The sequence below is a fragment of the Mobula birostris genome, chromosome 8 (assembly GCF_030028105.1).
Source record: "Mobula birostris isolate sMobBir1 chromosome 8, sMobBir1.hap1, whole genome shotgun sequence".
Taxonomy (NCBI): Eukaryota; Metazoa; Chordata; class Chondrichthyes; order Myliobatiformes; family Myliobatidae; genus Mobula; species Mobula birostris.
In genome coordinates, this window is record NC_092377.1 from 6,660,889 (window position 1) to 6,682,137 (window position 21,249).

Here is a 21,249-nt window from a genome sequence, read left to right on the forward strand (position 1 = left end):
ATGAAATAAGTAAAGCTCAAGTAAATAAAGAGACAGAGGTTGCAGTTTTTTTTTTGATGTTGAGAAAGCTTATGATATGTTATGGAAAGAGGGGCTCCTAATCAAGCTACATTTAATGGGAATTGGGGGGGGCAATGTTCAATTGGGTTAAGGACCTTTGAAACGGGAGAACTAGTCAGGTGAAGATAGGATCAGAGCTATCAAGCCAGTATGTTGTAGGAAATGGGAGGCCTCAGGGCAGTGTAGTGAGTCCAACTTTATTCTCCATTTTGATAAATGATATATTCGTAAATATTCCAACAGAAGTGGGGAGGTCATTGTTTGCAGATGACAGGGCTTTGTGGAAGAGAGAGAGAAATATTGAACATGTAGTTACGAAAATGCAAGATGGAATTAATCAAGTTGAAGAGTGGGGGACGAAGTGGGGTGTTAAATCTTCAGTGGAGAAGACAAAAGCCGTGTTCTTTACAAGGAAAAAGCTCAGGGGATTTAATTTGAATCTGTATGGAAGTAACCTGGAGAGAGTTGAAAGTTTTCAGTTTTTGGGAGTGCACTTTGATTTGAGATTAACATGGAGAGAAAACGTTAGGTATGTAGTTACTAAATGTAAAAATGTGATAAATGTCATGAGGTGTCTTGCTGGATTGGAATGGGGTGCTGATTTTGCATCACTGAAGTATATTTATGTAGCATTAATAAGATCAAGATTAAACAAGCAAGTATTGTATACAGGTCAGCAGCAAAACCTGTGCTAGCAGAACTGGATATCGTGCAAGCTCGGGCTCTAAGGGTGTGCTTGAGAGCGGTTAGAGCTTCCCCAGTGTGTGCACTCCAAGTTGAGGCAAATGAGATGCCATTGGGGCTGCGGCGTAAACAGCTGGAGGCCAATTACTGGATTAATTTAAGGGGGCATGGTGATAGCCATCCTACAAAAAGGATGTTGCAGACATGTTGGGAGAAGGAGAGGCCATAAAAAGAAAGTTTTGGCTGGACAGGAGAGCAAACAGCAAAAGATATGGGTGTACACGATAAAGAGTTTCGTCCAAGTGTGGTGTGGCCTGTCAGACCTTTCTGGGTATTAGAAAATCCCTCTGTAGATTTGGAATTTGCTAAGATTAAGCACAGTAATAAGGCGGCTGATATACTCGGTAAATATCATAGTTATAGGGAATGTAAATATAAAGGCATACAGATTTTTACTGATGGATCAAAGGATCCAGAAAGAGGTGCAACAGGGTCCGCAATTGTTGTACCAAGTTATCAAGTGGAGATTAGCAAGAGAACACCTGATTGCTTGAGTGTATATGCAGTTGAAATGTTTGCCATATTGTTAGCACTAGAATGGAGTGAGCAGGTTGATTGTAATAATATTGTGATATGTAGCGATTCTGTGTTGGCCCTTGCAGGCATTAAGGCAGGTACAGCTAGAGGTCACCAGGATCTGCTTTATGAAATCCTGTTTGCAAATTCAAGACTGGCTAGACAAGGCAAAAATATCGCATTCATGTGGGTTCCAGCACATTCGGATATTATGGGAAATGAGACAGCAGGTAGGCCGGCAAAAGCTGCAGTCAAAAAAGGATCTGTAGAGGTCAATATTAAACTATCAAAATCAGAGGGGCAGAGCATAGTGTGGAGAAGGATAAATCAACAGTGGCAGCAGCATTGGGACAGAGCAATAAAAGGAAGACATTTACATTCAATTCAGAACAGAGTAGATATGGGAAGAAGTAGGGGAGTAAAGTGGAAGGAGCAAGTAATTATAAGTAGACTGAGAATTGGGCACAGCAACCTTAATGGTACTCTAGCCATCATAAATAAGCATCCAACAGGTTTTTGCGATCTATGTCAGGAGACTGAAACAGTAGAGCATATCCTCATTTCATGCAGGAAATTTGCACAGGAAAGGCAACAAATGTTACAACGATTACGCAAAATAGGACTGGTAGAGAATAGGAATGCGGGGAGAGTTATCAGGGGAGGAAATGGTTGTTTAGTTATTTAAGGGCGACGGGACTGGAAAGACAGCTTTAAAGTGATGGACAATGAGGGACAATAAATCCAAAAGATGACCGTAATGCAGCAGTGTGGATGCCGACTGCCTGCCGTAAAAACTCAAAAAAGAAGAAGAAGAAGAAGAGTTACTTTCATTCCAGATTGAGAGCGGTGAACAACACTTGTGTTTCATTCTCTGCCCAACAGTGACACTGAAGGAAACTCCTCCCAGGTAAATTGTTTACATCGGCACCAGTTTCGGAACACTTTACCGAGTCATCCCAAAATTTGTCCAAGGCTTCAAACTGCCTTGATATACCTGACCGACACCGTGCACCGTCTCATTCAGATGGATCTTCTCTAAAGGACTACTTACCAAGGCCTTGAACTTTCTGATTGCCCCGTCTGTCTGCTCGCTTGTTGGTCCTGCACTTGTTCCCTCCCCACATTCTTCTACTCTCCCGGCGGCCCGGACTTCTTTCGATGCTGAAATAATGATCTAGGTTCACATTTCAGTGAACAGATCTTGCAGGTTCTCTGCTCCCAATTCCAGAAGCAATGTTGTGGCTCCCTGTGAGAGATAGGGAAACCCTATCTAGAAACTGGGATGTCGCTGTATCAAGAACCAAATTCTCGAATGTAAGCTAATATAGTAGTTTTGGAAAAAAATTGTTCTCCCAAAGGGAGTTCACCGACTTTAGAAAGGGATCCCAGGAACACCTCTCTCCCCGTATAGGGTCGCCACTGTGGAGCTCCCCCAGTGCCGGAAGCTCCCCTGTCTGATCTGTTCTTCTTCCCCTTGATTCCGACCTGTGAGTTAATTTTACTCTGAGAAGTGTAGCCGTGGTCTGCCTCCCTCTGTTGGGCGGAGCCCCGAGGTGGGATCTATTTCAAATTGGACTAGGCAGTGCGTGAATGGTCATTGCTCAGTCTGGGAACATACTGTGTAACGAATGAGTTGCTTTTTCTTGGAGTTCACCTGAGACTAACGGTGAGGTGGTCGATCTGTGTGGATCAATTTGAGGGTATTTCAGTTGCGGTGTGACAGCGCCCATCACGCAGTGGTGTGTTTTAGGGTAATTCAACTGTTATTCGGAGAGTGCGTAGAATTAGTTTAGTTTTGGATTAAGATCACTGTGCAACAATTCAGCGCATACCACCTTTTGTTTGTACTAGATTTTGAGCAACTTTCTGGCAAACGCCAAATGATGCCCGACACTTCAAGCTGACGAGCTATCTGCGACCAATCCCGTGGACCTCTAATTGCCCCATGTTCTCCACTACAGACCCCTGTCAAAGGATGGAGATCCATCAATCCCCATTCTTCCCAGTTTGGGAAATCTTTGTAGCTTCTGTCCTTCTCCCCCGATATTCCCCACCCCTTGGATTGGTGAAATTATGACCGTTCGTCTCGCCGTGTCACCTCTCCGGCATGGTCTGCGCTCCCAGTGAATGTGTCGGGGCGACTGGGACACACGATCAGGTGACTTGTCTGGGTGATAAGTTTGAGAGGAGAGGGCTACGTGAGTCACAGCACCCAGAAATCAGGGCGTGACATGATATCAGTTCTCTCTTATCACACCACACTTGCAGTATTGTGTTCAGTTTCGGTCGCTTCATTATCGGATGGATGTGTCAGGTTTTGAGAGGCTGCGGGGTAAAGTTACCAGGATGCTCCCTGGACATGCCCTGCGAACAAAGTTTGAGCAAGATAGGGTTGTTTTTCTTTGGAGCGAGGGTGTTACAAGGAGCCTTTGGGAGCGGACCCTAATGCAAGACACAGACACTGAAGTACTAGGAGCTGGAGTAAGATTATCAAGAATGCAAGGGAAGTCCGGAAGAAACGATGCTGGACACGGACTCGGACACAGGCACTGGACGAGACAGGGACACAGGGCCTGGGTTAGGAATGTGGGTCCTGGACGAGGCTCTTGGACTCGGCTACGACTGGACGAGCACAGAGTGATGGGTACATGGGACGCACTGCCGGGATACTGGCTGAGGCAGATATTTTAGGGACATTTAAGAGACTCTAGATGGGATATGGATGAAGAAAACTAGTGCACCATCTTGGGGTAAGGGTTGGATTGATCTTAGGATCGGTCTTACTTGGGGTAAAGGATCGGCGCGGTAACCTGGGCCAAGAGTATGCAATGTTTTATGTTCTATGTTTATGCAGCGGGTGCCCAGAATTAATTTCATCCTGGATTGGGAGCGCTAAGCGACATTCTAAACCATTCTATAAACAGGCGTGATACAGCAGGGAACCTGAACTCTATCCAGGTAAAATGTTTATATTTTTACGAGCTTCCGACCAACTTTGTCTGGGTTTGAAACTGACGGGATTTCTGCGACCAGCACTATAGACCCCCGATTGTAGCAACTATGTACTGCAGGGAAACTGAACACTACCCAGGTAAATTGTTTATATTTGCGATAGTTTCGTAGCGATTGACTGAACATTCCCAAATTTGGTCCTACGATTCGAACTGACAGGACACCTCGACCAACCCTGTAGACCCCAGGTAGTAGCAATGCATTCAAAATGCTGGAAGGTCTCAGAAGCTCAGGCTGCATCTACGGAGGGAAATGAGGAGTTGACTTTTCGGGGGGAGGCCCTTCATCGGCAGTGGAAAGGAGTGAGGCAGAAGCCAGCATAAAATATTGGAGGAGGGTGAGGAGTACAAGTTGGCAGGTGATAGTTGAGTCCAGGTGAGGGAAAGGTGATAAGACATAATCATGTAAGAACAGGGGGCTGATAGACTGAAAGGGGAAGGATTCTGTTGGGAGAGTGTTATGGCTCTGTTTGGCTGTTCCCCTTTAACACTCCTTTCTCCCTGAGTATGCCCTAATTTCAGTCATTAGATTTCCAATTGCTGCTGGTTTACTTAATTACAGTACAGCTGGTTTTCATCAGAGACTCTGAAATAAGTACGATGGCCTCACTGTCAGAGGTTGCCAGTTTGTTGGTCTATTCTCGTTGATACTTGGTTGTTTCGAACTGTTTGTTCTAAGTTTAGCTCTAGTTTCAAGATAGTCCCTGTAAATCCCGTCTCCTTGTCAAGATTCCAATGGTTTGCTGTTCTACGTTCACGTCTACGCTAGCATCCCCAACTCAGTCGACGGGCCGGTGTTCTGCGTTTGGGTTCTCCTCAGTTGCCCCGGGCAACAGAGAGGACGGTGAAGCATTTAATAAAAGGAAGTTCATGGTGAACATGAGGTGCACGATGATCTGGTTGTGAGGGTGGGAAAGGGATTGCGAAGGATTAAGAGGATGATGGCATCGAGTGGAGACAAAGGAGGACATGGTGAGTGAGGTTAACTTAGAGAAATCGATGTCCATGACAGCAGGTTGGGGACTCCTGAGACAATATGACTTTGTTCTACCAACCAGTGTTTGGCTTATCATAGTAGTAGAGGAAGCTGTGGATAGGTATAGCAGTGTGGGAATGGGATTAGGAATTGAAATGCTATGCCACCGGGAGATGTTCTCTTGTTTATTGCAGCAGGTAAGAGTGTAGGTGTTCTCAGAGCCAATCCCAGTCGGCGTCAGTACCAGCCCATCACCTCGGTGTGACTGGTAGTGTGCTGCCGGGGATCCTGCTGTGCCTGTTAATGCTTTTTGGTGATCTAGACGGGAATGTGGTAACCAGTTCAGCAGATTTGCGGATGACACCAAGATTGGGAGCGTACTGGATGGGCAGGAAAGTTATCAAAGCTTGCAGCAAGATCTCGACCATCTGGTAAGATTGGGCAGGAAGTTGGAAAATGGAAGCTGAACCAGCCAAGTGCGAGGTGTTGCTCTTTGGGAGGACGAACTAGGTTAGGAATAGAACGTCAATGGCATCCTGTAGCGATGAGTGACTGAAGTGAACCCACGTGTAGGACACAGGCACGGAGATTGAGTTTGGATGCTTACACGGACTTGAACATTGAACAGCAAACAGGAGGGATCTTGACGCGGAGTTTCATAGGTAAACCTTGCAAATGGAGCAAAATTGGAACACAGTCTCTGACTTGCTCCACAGAGTTGAGGACAGGATACTGACAAGACAACCCAGCAACCACACTTGAACCCAGGGCCACTTATATTCCCAGCCTCAATACCAGCATCAGATGTTTATGATTAAGCCCAACGTAAACAAGGGACAGCAGGAAGACTTGGAATCTGGAGTCCACGGACCGGACTGTGAACTGGAACATGGACTTCACAGACTGGACCATGATATAGGATGCAGAAGTGGCAGATGGAGTTCAACCCAGAGAAGTGTGAGGTGGTACACATTGGAAGGACAAACTCTAAGGCAGAGTACAAAATAAATGGCAGGATACTTGGTAGTGTGGAGGAGCAGAGAGATCTGTGGGTACATGTCCACAGATCCCTGATAGTTGCCTCAGATGGGTAGGGTAGTTAAGAAAGCTTATGGAGTGTTAGCTTTCATAAATCGAGGGATAGAGTTTAAGAGTCGTGAGGTAATGATGCAGCTCTATAAAACTCTGGTTAGGCCACACTTGGAGTATTGTGTCCAGTTCTGGTCTCCTCACTATAGGAAGGATGTGAAACCATTGGCAAGCATACAAAGGAGATTTACCAGGATGCTGCCTGGTTTAGAGAGTATGCATTATGATCAGAGATTAAGGGAGCTAGGGCTTCTCTCTTTGGAGAGAAGGACGATGAGAGGAGACATGATAGAGGTATACAAGATATTAAGAGGATTAGATAGAGTGGACAGCCAGGGCACCTCTGCTCAATACAAGAGTTCATGGCTTTAAGGTAAGGGGGGATATAATAGGAAGGTTTTTTCTCAGAGTGGTTTGTATGTGGAATGCACTGCCTGAGTCAGTGGTGGAGGCAGATACACTAGTGAAGTTTAAGAGACTACTGGACAGGTATATGGAGAAATTTAAGGTGGGGGTTATATGGGAGGTCGGGTTTAAGGGTTGGCACAACATTGTGGGCTGAAGGGCCTGTATTGTGCTGTACTATTCTATATTTTATGTTCTATGTTAAAGCATTTTCCTTATGTTAGATAGTATGATTGCTTAAATAAAAGCACAAGAAATTCTGCAGTTGCTGGAAATCGCATGTGTCTCGGCCCGAAACGATGACTGTTTATTTATTTCCATAGCTAATGCGTGAGCTGCTGAGATCCCCCAGCATTTTGTGTGTATTACTCTGTTTAAGCAAATATAGTTATTAGGGAATGTAAACAAATATTATTGCAAAAGTTTATATTGTTCATTGCAATAAACACGAACTCAAATTCTAATTTTTGTCCCTAGGCATATTTTAGGGGCCAATAACTCTATTGTGCTTCATGTTTATGTTACAATGAGTGACTCAAGCAAACCTAAGTGCAGGACACAGGCACAGAGATTGAGTTAGGATGCTTAAGCTGACTTGAATGTTGAACAGCAAACAGGAGGGATCTTGACACGGAGCTTCATAGTTAAACCCTGAAACTTAGAACATATGATCCTAAGCAGCCAGGAATTGTTAATTACCACATAGGCAAAACCTATGATCTGGTGACTAATGGTTGTAACGCCAGGTTTCTTATGCTGCTGGTCTTGATGGTAACCAGGTGTGCTGCCATCAAAAAGAATTAGAAGCAATTGGGAAATTAATGGTTGGAATCATGGCATAATTGAAGGGAATTAGGAGCAAGATAGAGAATTAATGATCAGAACCGTGACACATCCATAATATCTTGAAAGTGGCAGCACACGTAGTGTCCGAAAGAGAACTTTTGGCACATTGATCTCCATTCATCAAAGTTACGAGTAGAGAGTTTAGGATGTTGTTTTGACGTTGAAGATTAGAAACCTAATTTGGAGTATGATGTCCATTTCTGGTCATCTGCCTACAGGAAGGACATCAATAAGATCGAAAGAGGGCAGAGAAATTTTACAATGATTTTGACAGGACTTCAGGACTTGGCTTACAGGCAAAGTTGAAAAGGTTAGGAGTTTATTGCCTGGAGAACAGCAGACTGAGGGATGATCCCACAGAATTAGGAAGGGCAAATGTTTGTTTGATTTGTCCCCTCTGTTTGGGTGAGACTAGAATTAGAGATCATATGTTCGGATGAAATGCAAAATATTTTAAGGGAATCTGAGGAGAAACTCCTTCGCTCCAAGTAATGAGAGTGTGAAAAGATCTGTCAATGGAATATTGAATCTGGGATCAAGAGGTTAGAGTCAATTTTTAAGGGTGAGATGATGGAGTACTTGGTGACACAGGACAAGATAGTACTGCCACCAGCTTCGGATATGGCCCAAGTGCGGAGTGAGAGACACTGAAATGGGCCAATAGTTCACAGACTTTAATGCGAACAGTGTTAAAGGGTAATAAAACAATAAACACCAGGCCAAACAGAGCTGTTAACCAAAACTCTCAAGTGGTAAACAATGCTTACACTGTGGCTGGAAAGAACAACTAAATAAAAACAAATACCACAAGTCTTCAGAGTCAGTTGACTCAACAGTCCAATTTCTTAGGCAAGGCCGAATGCAAACAGGCAGCGAAGCGTTGCTGTGCTTGACAAGCACTACAATGACAAGTATGGAGTTAAATACTATCACAGTGAAATAATAATTAGCTGACACTTGCACATTCACAAGCACAATTGCCGTATCTACTGCACTGCCGAATCAGTGGTTCTGACAAGTGCAAATTCAGCATGGTTTCCTTCAGGGAAAATCCTGTCTGACGAACCTGTTGGAATTCTTTGAGGAGATTATAAGTAGGATAGATAAAGGGGATGCAGTTGATGTTGTATATTTGGACTTTCAGAGGGCCTTTGACAAGGTGCCACACATGAGGCTGCTTACCAAGTTAAAAGCCCATGATATTACATTAAAGTTACTAACATGGTTAGAGTACTGGCTGATTGGTAGGAAGCAGCATGTGGGAATAAGAGGATCCTTTTCTGGTTGGCTGCCAGTGACGAGTGATGCTCCACAGGGCTCCATGTTGGGACCACTTCTTTTTATGCTGTATATAAATGATTTAGATGATGGAATAGATGGCTTTGTTGCCAAGTTTGCAGATGATACAAAGATTGGTGGAGGGGCAGATGGTGTTGAGGAAACAGGATGCAGACGGACTTAGACAGATTAGGAGAATGAACAAGAAAGTGACAAATGAAATATAATGTTGGAAAATGCATGGTCATGCACTTTGGTAGTAGAAATAAATGTGTGGAATACTCTCTAAACAGGGAGAAAATCCAGGAATCTGCGATGCAAGGGGCCTTGGGAGTCCATGTGCGAACACCCTGGAGGTTATCTTGCAGGTTGAGTCAGTGGTGACTCAATGTTAGCACCATTTCAAGAGGTCTAGAATATAAGAGCAAGGAGGTGATGCTGAAGCTTCAAAAGGCGCTGGTGAGGCTTCACCTTAAGTATTGTGAACAGCTTTGGGCCCCTCATCTTTGAAAAGATGTGCTTGCATTGGAGTGGGTCCAGAGGAGGGTTCCAGGGTCAGAGAAGTTCCAGGAATGATTCCAGGAATGAAAGTGTTATCACACAAGGATCATTTGATGGCTCTGGGTGTGTACTCACTGGAATTCAGAAGGATGAGGGGGATCTCATTGAAACCTTTCTAATATTGAAAGGCCTCAACAGAGTAGATGTGGAAAGGATGATTCCCATGGTGGGAGTGTCTAGGACAAGAGGGCACAGCCTCAGGATAGAGGGGTGCCCATTCAAAACAGAGATGCAGAGAAATTTCTTTAGCCAAGTGGTGGTGAATTTGTGGAACTTGTTGCCACATGTAGCTTTGGAGGCCAGGTCATTAGGTGTATTTAAGGCAGAGATTGATAGGTTCCTGATTAGACATGGCATCAAAGCTTACGGGGAGAAGGCCGGGAACTGGGGTTGAGGAGAAGATAGAAAAAAAAATCAGCCATGATTGAATGGCGGAGCAGACTCAATGGTCCGGATGGCCTAATTCTGCTCCTATGCCTTATGGTCTATCGGTCCTATCATCAACAACATAGATTCATAAGTCCGCAAGATGGAGATTGAGACTCAGCTCGCTCAGTTACATTAACACTGCAGTGGACCCATATTGCAGTTGTTGGAATTGATCGGTAGACCTCATTGTGGTGACACTGTCCATGGCATGCCTACCCCTGCAAGCCTGGCAAAATTCTGAGAGCTGTACCAATTCCAGAGAGGTGTTTGAATATTCCCAGAATGACTAATATTTGCTAAGTTCAGAAAATGATTGGATATGGAGTATTTAGGGACCCAAAGGCTCGGGACAGGACTTTGACTTTGACATCCAACTAAGACCATAAATATAGGAGCAGAACTGGCTACTTGGTCCATCGAGTCTGCTCCGCCATTTCATCATGGCTGATCCAAATTTCTTCTCAGCCCCAATCCCCTCCCTTCTCCCCATATCCCTTCATGCCCTGACCAATCACAACTATATCAACCTCTGCCTTGAATATAAGTAAAGACTTGACCTCCAGAGCTGCCTGTTACAATGAATTCCACAGAGTCACCATTCTCTGGCAAAAGAAATTCCTCCTCATCTCTGTTCTAAAATGATGCACTTGTATTCTGAGACTCTGTCCTCTAGTTTTAGACTCTAACGCTATCGGAAACATACTCTCCATATCCTCTCTATCAAGGCCTTTCACCATGTGATAGGTTTCAATGAGGTCACTACTCATTCTTCTGAACTCTCGGGAACACAGGCCCCAAGCCATCAAACACTCTTCATTTGACAAGCCGCTCAATCTTGAAAATCCTTTGAACCCTCTCCAGTTTCAGCACATCCTTTCTAAGATGAGGGGCCCAAATCTGCTCTCAATACTCCGAGTCAGATCTCACCAGTGTGTTATAAAGTTTCACCATTACATCCTTGCTTTTATATTCTAGTCCTCTTGAAAAGATTGCTAACGTTGCATTTGCCTTCCTCACCACAAGCAACAGATTAACCTTTAGGCAACCCTGTACAAGGACTCCCAAGTCCCATTGCGACTCAGTCTTTTGTATTTTGCTGCATTTTGCAAATACTCAACCATTTTCTCCACCAAAGTGCATGACCAGACACTTCCCAACATTGTATCCCATCTGTGACTTCTTTGTCCATTCCCCTAATCTATCTGTCCTTCTGTAGTTCCTCTACTTCCTCATAACTAACTGTCACCCTGCCCATCTTCATATTGTCTTCAAACCTTCCAACTAAACTATCAATTCTATCATCTACATCATTGACATATAATGTGAGAAGTATCAGTCCCAACACAGATCCCTGTGGAACACCACAAGTCACCGGCAGCCAGCCAGAAAAGGTTCCCTTTATTCCCACTCTTAACCTCACGTGTAGCACCTTGTCAAAGGCCTTCTGAAAATTCAAGTACACATCAACCGATTCTCCTTTGTCAATCCTGCTTGTTATTTCTTCAAAGAATTCAAACAGATTTGTCTGGCAAGATATTTCCTTGAGAAAATCATGCAGCTTATGGCCTATTTTATCACGTGCCTCCAAGTACCCTAAGACCTCATCCTTACTAATCAACTCCAACATCTTCCCAACCACTGAGGTCAGACTAACAGTCCTGTAGTTTTCTTTTTTTATGCCTCTCTCCCATCTTGAAGAGAGGGGTGACATTTACAATTTTCCAGATTTCTGGAACCATTCCAGAATCTAGTGATTCTTAAAAGTTCATTTCTAATGCCTCCATGATCTCCCCAGCCACGGCTTTCATAACTCTGTAGTGTACACCATATGGTGCAGGGGACTTAACAATCTTCCGATCTTTCAGTTTCCCAAGAACTTTCTCCGTAGTCATGATAGCTTCACACACATTCAGTTCATCTGCCATTTTGTAGCCCCCCCCAATTACTACCTCATCATTTTCCAACAGTCCGATATCCATTCTCACCTCTATTTTACACTTTATGTATCTGAAGAAACTTTTGAGATCCTCTTTAATTTTTTGGCTAGCTTCCTTTCGTATTCCATCTTTACCTTCTTAATGACGTTTTAGTTGTCTTCTGTTGGTTTTTGAAAGCTTCTCAATCCTCTAACATCCCACCAGTTTTTGCTCCGTTATACGCCCTCTCTTTGGCTTTTATGTTGGGTTTGACTTCTCATTAGCCACGGTTGTGTCGTCTTCCCTTTATTTCTTCCTCTTTGAGATGTATGTATCCTGTGCCTTCTGGATTGCTTTCAGAAATTTCAACCACTGCTGCTATGCCATCATCCCTGCCAGTGTTCTTTCCCAATCAATGCTGGTCATTAGCTCTCTCATGCCTCTGTAATTTGCTTTACTCCACCTTAATGTGAGATGTGGCAGTCTTGGGAGAACGCCCCTCTCCCACAGAGTCACATCTGCCAGAAGTGCATATGGCTGGGTGATCTGGAAGACCGTGTAAGGAATCTGAAGCAGCAGCTGGATGACCTTTGACTCATAAGGGAGAATGAGACAGTCATAGATGAGAGCTACAGGGTGGTAGTCACACCTAGGCTGTCGGAAGCAGGTCGTTGGGTGACAGTCAGAGCAGGGAAAGTGAAAGTGCAGAGCACCCCTGTAGCCATTCCCCTGAATAGTAAGTTTACCGTGCTGGATACTGTTGGCGGGGACGACCGACCAGGTGTGAGCCACAGTGGCAGGTCCTCCGGCACTGAGTCTGACCCTGTGGTGCAGAAGGGTGGGACGGAGAAGAGGAGAGCTGTCGTCATTGGAGACTCTATAGTCAGGGGAGCAGACAGGAGATTTTGTGGACGTGAGAAGGACACCCGCATGGTTTGTTGCCTCCTGGGTGCCAGGGTCCGGGATGTCTCTGACCGGGTGCACGACATCCTGGTACGAGAGGGAAAGCAACCAGAAGTCGAGATACATGTTGGGACCAACGACATAAGCAGGAAGAGGGACAAAGTCCTGAAGTGTGAGTCTCAGAATCTAGGCAGAGGGCTGAAGAACAGGACCTCAAGGGTGGCGTTCTCACGATTGCTGCCAGTGCTACGTGACAGTGATGGTAAGACTTGGAGGAGATGACAGTTGAATGCGTGGCTGAGGAGTTGGTGCAGGGAGCAGGGTTTTAGATTTTTAGATCATTGGGATCTCTTCTGGGGAAGGTGGGACCTGTACAGATTGGATGAGTTGCACCTGAACTCGAGGGGGAGCAATATCTTTGCAGGTAGTTTTGATAGCATGGTTCGGGAGGGTTTAAACTAATTTGCGAAGGGGATGGGACCCAGAGCGATAGAGCAGTGAAAGAAGTGCATGGAGTAAAGCCAGATCTAACATATAGAGAGGCTTTGAGGAAAGAGAAGCAGAATAAACGGTGTAAAGGTAGTAAGGTAGAAGGTCTGAAATGTGTGTACCTCAATGCAAGAAGCATCAGGAACAAAGGTGATGAACTGAGAGCTTGGATACATACGTGGAATTATGATGTAGTGGCCATTACAGAGACTTGGCTGGCACCAGGGCAGGAATGGATTCTCAATATTCCAGGATTTCAGTGCTTTAAAAGGGATAAAGAGGGCAGAAAAAGGGGAGGAGTGGTGTCATTACTGGTCAGGGATACTATTACAGCTACAGAAAGGGTGAGTAATGTCGCAGGATCCTCTTTTGAGTCAGTATGGGTGGAAGTCAGGAACAGGAAGGGAGCAGTTACTCTATTGGGGATATTCTATAGGCCCCCTGGTAGCAGCAGAGATACACAGGAGCAGATTGGGAGGCAGATTTTGGGAAAGCACAAAAATAACAGGGTTGTTATCATGGGTGAATTTAACTTCCCTGATATTGATTCGCACCTGATTAGTTCCAAGGGTTTAGATGGGGCAGAGTTAGTTAAGTGTGTCCAGGACGGATTCCTGTCACAGTATGTGGACAGGCCGACTAGGGGAATGCCATACTAGATCTGGTAATAGGTAATGAACCGGGTCAGGTCACAGATCTCTCAGTGGGTGAGCATCTGGGGGACAGTGACCTCCGCTCCCTGGCCTTTAGCATTATCATGGAAAAGGATAGAATCGGAGAGGACAGGAAAATTATTAATTGGGGAAGGGCAAATTATGAGGCTATAAGGCTAGAACTTGCGGGTGTGAATTGGGATGATGTTTTTGCAGGGAAATGTACTGTGAACATGTGGTTGATATTTAGAGATCTCTTGCAGGATGTAATGGGTAAATTTGTCCCGGTGAGGAAGATAAAGAATGGTAGGGTGAAGGAACCATGGGTGAGAAGTGAGGTGGAAAATCTAGTCAGGTGGAAAAAGCAGCATACATGAGGTTTAGGAAGCAGGGATCAGATGGGTCTATTCAGGAATATAGGGAAGCAAGAAAGGACCTTAAGAAGGGGCTGAGAAGAGCAAGAAGGGGGCATGAGAAGGCCTTGGCAAGTAGGGTAAAGAAAAATCCCAAGGCATTCTTCAATTATGTGAAGAAAAAAAGGATGACAGGAGTGAAGGTAGGACCGATTAGAGATAAAGGTGGGAAGATGTGCCTGGAGGCTGTGGAAGTTAGTGAGGTCCTCAATGAATACTTCTCTTCGGTATTCACCAATGAGAGGGAACTTGATGATGGTGAGGACAATATGAGTGAGGTTGATATTCTGGAGCATGTTGATATTAAGGGAGAGGAGGTGTTGGAGTTGTTAAAATACATTAGGACGGATAAGTCCACGGGACCTGATGGAATATTCCCCAGGCTGCTCCACGAGGCGAGGGAAGAGATTGCTGAGCCTCTGACTAGGATCTTTATGTCCTCGTTGTCCACAGGAATGGTACCAGAGGATTGGAGGGAGGCGAATGTTGTCCCCTTGTTCAAAAAAGGTAGTAGGAATATTCCGGGTAATTATAGGCCAGTGAGCCTTACGTTTATGGTGGGAAAACTGTTGGAAAAGATTCTTAGAGATAGGATCTCTGGGCATTTAGAGAATCATGGTCTGATCAGGGACAGTCAGCATGGCTTTGTGAAGGCAGATCGTGTCTAACAAGCCTGATAGAGTTCTTTGAGGAGGTGACCAGGCATATAGATGAGGGTAGTGCAGTGGATGTGATCTATGTGGATTTTAGTAAGGCATTTGACAAGGTTCCACATGGTAGGCTTATTCGGAAAGTTAGAAGGCATGGCATCCAGGGAAGTTTGGCCAGGTGGATTCAGAATTGGCTTGCCTGCAGAAGGCAGAGGGTGGTGGTGGAGGGAGTACATTCTGATTGGAGGGTTGTGACTAGTGGTGTCCCACAAGGATCTGTTCTGGGACCTCTACTTTTCGTGATTTTTATTAATGACCTGGATGTGGGGGTGGAAGGGTGGGTTGGCAAGATTGCAGATGACACAAAGGTTGGTGGTGTTGTAGATAGTGTAGAAGATTGTCAAAGATTGCAGAGAGACATTGATAGGATGCAGAAGTGGGCTGAGAAGTGGCAGATGGAGTTCAACCCGGAGAAGTGTGAGGTGGTACACTTTGGAAGGACAAACTCCAAGGCAGAGTACAAAGTAAATAGCAGGATACTTGTTAAGTGTGGAGGAGCAGAGAGATCTCGGCGTACATGTCCACAGATCCCTGAAAGTTGCCTCACAGGTGGATAGGGTAGTTAAGAAAGCTTATGAGGTGTTCGCTTTCATAAGTCAAGGGATAGAGTTTAAGAGTCACGATGTAATGATGCAGCTGTATAAAACTCTGGTTAGGCCACACTTGGAGTACTGTGTCCAGTTCAGATCGCCTCACTATAGGAAGGATGTGGAAGCATTGGAAAGGGTACAGAGGAGATTTACCAGGATGCTGTCTGGTTGAGAGAGTATGCATTATGATCAGAGATTAAGGGAGCTAGGCCTTTACTCTTTGGAGAGAAGGAGGATGAGAGGAGACATGATAGAGGTGTACAAGATAATAAGAGGAATAGATACAGCGTCTCTTCCCCAGGGCACCACAGATCAATACAAGAGGACATGGCTTTAAGATAAGGGGTGGGAAGTTCAAGGGGGATATTAGAGGAAGGTTTTTTACTCAGAGAGTGGTTGGTGCGTGGAATGCACTGCCTGAGTCAGTGGTGGAGGCAGATACACTAGTGAAGTTTAAGGGACTACTAGACAGGTATATGGAGGAATTTAAGGTGGGGGCTTATATGGGAGGCAGGGTTTTAGGGTCGGCACAATGTTGTGTGCCGAAGGGCCTGTACTGTGCTGTCCTTTTCTATGTTCTCTGTTCTCTATGTTCTAATACTAATACATCTGACTTTAGCTGTTCCATTTTAACTTTCAGGGTGAATTTGATCATATTATGATCACTTGCCCTTAAGGGTTACTTTACCTTTGGGTCACTAATCAGTCTGTATCCTTGGACATTAAGCTCCCAGCTATAATGTTCTTTCAGTAATGATTCAGTAATGCCTACAACATCATACCTGCCAATCTGCAACTGTGCTGCAAGTTCATCTACATAATTCCATACACTGCAGGCATTCAAATACAACACCCTTTTTGCTTTTGTCCTCCTTTTATGTTGCAACTAATGCTGTTGACTGCAGATATGCCCTAATAACAGACTCTCCTGACCACACATTGCCTCTGCTTGTAAATCAGCTACTTCACCTGCAGCACTGTTATTCACGCTTCCTATGATACTGCTTCCACCCTCCGTCCTACATCAACTCCTTGTCCAAATATTAAACTATATCATCTTCCTAGTTCGGGCATCTGCACACCTGCCTGTGGACTCTTCTCTCTGTGCTGTGATCTTTGCTGTGGGTCTCTCCTTCTGCATCGAGATCAACCCTGTAAAGCAATCCCCCATAGTGAGTCATTCACTACCTTACTGAAATCCACATACACTACATCGACTGGTCTATCATCTGTGTGATTTGTTATATCCTCAAAGATGGGTGAAATTGAAAATAGAATTGAAAGTACCCATTTCAAATCTACTTCCCGTTCCCATTCCAACATATCAGCCCATGGCCTTCTCCACTGCCGTGATGAGGTCACACTCAGGTTGGAGGAGCAACACCTTATATTCCATCTGGGTAGCCTCCAACCTGATTGCATGAACATTGATCTCCTGAACTTCCAGTAATTGACCCAGTGAACAACCCACCTCTTCCGAGTTTATTTCAGATTTTCAGCGTCTGCAGCATTTTGCCTCAGAATGCCTCACAATTTAATTTAGATTCAGTCATCCTGGTGTAGATGTTTAATGTCACAAACACAAGAAATTCTGCATATGCTGAAAATCCGAAGCAACACATAAAATGCTGGAGGAACTCAACACGTCAGGCACCATCTATAGAAAAGAATAAACAGTTGACGTTTCGGGCAGTGACACTTCATCAGAACTGGAGGGTCTGGTGGTCCACCTACCAATGACCAGTTCCAGCGACAGCAGGTTGGCAATGATTACATCCTCCCCCCTATTCAGTGCCGGGTCCAGTAAGATATGGTTCATGTCACCGTTCCCAGCTTCAATGTCGAATCGTTCAGCTCAATGAATTTAGTTTCCTCGGCCCTGCCGGAATTTAAACTCAATCTCCTGTGTTATTGAGTCCAAGTATTGATTCTGTAGCTAAATCTGACAAGTAGTGTGCACACTCCCTTCATCATAGTCCAGCTTAATGTTTGTTTTCTTCTGTAATATTTCGATGTACTTTGGAATTGTGATTAAAAGATCTGACAGAAGCAAGCAACTGCCTCTCGGTCAGTGCTCATTCTTGGTGAACAGCGATGAATTCCATTCACCTTCACGAATCCCGGTCCCCAGTGCAACCAGGTGACTCAATGTATCGGAGAGAGAGGGCAGGGTAACAACACAGGGGTTTTACTGAACAGCTGGTGGCAGGATTACTGGCCCAAAATACAATACATGGTCATACAGTCATAGATACAAAGAGTAGCAGAGCATAAAAACAGGCTCTTCGGCTCATCCAGTCCTTGCTGAAATCTGTTTTCTGTTTGGCCCCATCAACCAGTATCTAGAACATAGCCAACCATGCTCTCCCATCCATGTACATAGTCAAATCTCTCTTAAATGTTGAAAGCAAATCTAAATCCATTACTTCCACATTGCCACCACGTCTCTCCTCAGGTACTTATTAAATATTTCGCCTCTCACACTTACCGTATTACCTCTAGTACGAGTCCTACACAACTTAGGGAAAAAAGGTGGCTTGCATTTACCCTAACTGTACTCCTCACTTGGTACTCATTGACTCAGTGAGGGCTGGATGTTCTGAACGTTACTGCTATTGTACAGAGCCTTTTATCAATAATGAGGTTCCTCACTCTGCTGGATGTCACAATGCACAGAATGGACGCTCACAGTGGGGGAATCTCATTTTCTGAAAGGATTAAGTCATTCTGCTGAAGGATTGACAAACCTCATCATCTCCAATCCAGTAGCTGTAAATCTGTCCAGTATCAGGCAAATCGAGACAGAAACAGGAGCCTCCACAAGACACGGTGGACAATCAGCAGCAGAAATATTACCCTGCACAACATATAAACTCAGGGTCGGAGTGTCAGTTATTCATCATTAGAGTTGAGCCAGATCCTCACAGCCCAGTGTGCCCAACACACTCAATTACAGTCCAGGTATTTGACCAACCTGGGCCGGTGAAGCACCAACCTCAAACCGTTGCCACAGAGATTATCTGTTAAGCATACATTAATGAAACAGCAAGGGCGCAGTCCTTAACCAATGAGATAAAAGCTCTGAATTCCCAACACAACTGGGGTTGACCAGTTGCAGTAACAATATTCTCGGGACAACACTCCAGTGTTCCTCGGGTCAGTGTTCACAGTGTAAACTTCATCACTGATTCATCAATGACCTTCCTTTCTTCAGAAGGTCGGATGTTGAACTAACCACGGACACTCATTCCCATTCACATCTCCTGGGCAAACAAGGCATTGCCTACCTACAAGTAACAAGACGTATTCAACATCCGGACACAGGCTGCAGAACCTGGAGAAAGACACTCAGTCTCTTGCTTCTGGACCATCATTCAGAAACATCATGACTGATTGTTAAACTCATTGACAGCACTAATATCTTACCCTTGCCATTTGAACTCCGGCCATTTCTCCACCCATATCTGCAACTGATCCATATCGTACTGCACTCTTTGCCAGTCTTCTACACAATCCAGAACACCACCCATCTCAGTATCATCCGCAAATTGACTTACCCACCCATCTATACTATCATCCTGGTCATTTGTATATATCATAAACAACAGAGGTCCCAGCGCCGATCCCTGCGGAACACCAGGAATTACAGAACTCCAGCTCAGATAAGTCCCTTAAGACCATAAGACCTTAAGACACAGGAGCAGAATTAGGCCATTCAGCCCATTGAGTCTGCACCGCCATTCCATCATGGCTGATCCTGGATTCCACTCAACTCCATACACCTGTGGGTGTAAAGGGAGTAGAGAAAGGGACTCAGAACACAACCCTGGGGGGCACCTGTGTTGACGGTCAGAGGGGCAGAGGAGAGGGAGCCCATCCTTACCATCTGTTGGCGATCCGATAGGAAGTCTAGGATCCAGCGGCCGAAGGTGGGGTGAAGTCCGAGGTGTTTGAGATTCCTGTCAAGTCTGGAGGGAATTATGGTGTTGAATACCGAACTGTGGCCCAGGAACAGCATTGTAACGTATGCATCCCATTCGGGTTTAAGTTTATTGTCATAAACCGTACACACGTACAGTACACAGCTCAAAGCAACAAAGCATACAAAACTTAGTAAATACAGCCCGATGCAGCACATATTGTTGTGATCCAGCCCATACTGTCAGAAAATATTAGCACAAGTCCTGTGTAGCATAGCCTGAAGATTGACAGCACTGATATACAGAGCGATCTTTGGGTCCTTAGCTGCATAAATGTGATTGCTCGGGTTCTTCGAATGGTAAAATTTGTTTTACTGACATTGAGGGAAATGTTGTCATGACAACATGTCACTAAGCCCTTCTGTACGTCAATGCATCGTTATTTGACGGACACTCAATACATTAGAATGATCTGCAAACTTGTCGGTGGAGGTAGAGCAGAATACGGACACTCAAGTTGTAAATGTACTGGGAGTAGAGTAGGAGGGTGAGGATGTTACCTTGTTGGGCACCAGTGGTGAGAATTGTGGCCAAGATGTTGCTGCTCCTCATTACTAGTCACCGTCTGTCCACCAGGAAGTCAAGGATCCAGTCCCAGAATTTACAGTTTGCTGACCTGCTTAGAACTCAAGTATTGAATGCAGAGTTGTAGTCAACAAACAGTAGACTGCCGGATGTGCCTTTACTGTCCAGAGGCTCCAGAGATGTGTAGGGACAGGTAGGAGGCTTTCACTGTGGACAGGTCTCGGTGGTTGCGAATGGCACTGGTGAGGTGTCTAGGAAACTCATTAATGTGGGCTGTGTCTGGCCCCTGGAAGCACTTTGTGATGGCAGATCTCACAGCAGCTGGTGGTAGTCTTTAAGGTAGATTACCTTGTTTTTTTTGGTCCTGTAATGATAGTGAACCACAGATAGAACAGGGACCTGCTAAAAATGTCTGATCATACCCTGCCAGTTGATCTGCATTGGATCTGAGGACCATCTCCGACTGATGCTTATGCAGGCATCAGCCTCCAGAAGTGTGACCTTATGTCCACAACAGACTCGCTGAGGTACAGTGGAGACTGTCAGTGACACACCCATTCCGTTCTGTTCGAAACGTGCAGAGATGTGTTAAACTCATTGAGAAAGTGTGTGCTGTTATCGGTGATACAGCTCGGCTATATTTTGGAACCCATTGTAACATGCAAGTCCTGACACACATATGGACGAATTGTCTCTTGGCATCTCTGATACCTTTTCAAAGGTCGTATCATAATTTTATGTACAGAACAGGTCACCTGGTTTGAATTCTGTCGTCCTAGATTCAGTTGTGACTGGATCTCCCAGTGCACCCACAGCTTCCAGTGTGGGAACACCTGGATTGTCTACAGTCCTCAGCACACTTGCTGATGAAGTCCGTAACATTAGTGACATCTTAATTTAGACTGGCAGCACAGTCTTTGAGCATGAACCAGTCTTCCATCTCTGAACTCATCTAGTTCTGTATAGAAGCTCATCTAACTCCTCAGACCAATATTGTGTGACTTTCTGTACTGGATCCTGACGACTTTGTTTCCGTTCTCATGCACATCCTGGCAGTCTACTTCAGCAAGCCAATGGTAAATGGATGGTATGATGTTGCTGGCATGCTAAATGATCTCTTTGTCATGCTGTCTACCCGTGACATTGCTTTCAACA

The 21,249-nt window shown here is 44.9% G+C and overlaps 1 protein-coding gene across 1 annotated transcript in view; it reads right to left on the minus strand.

The window, feature by feature from the left end:
* The window catches only part of LOC140201127 (uncharacterized), a 105,921-nt gene that overhangs the window by 83,862 nt on the left and 810 nt on the right, over window positions 1-21,249 (minus strand). The gene's annotated exons all lie outside the window — the stretch shown is intronic.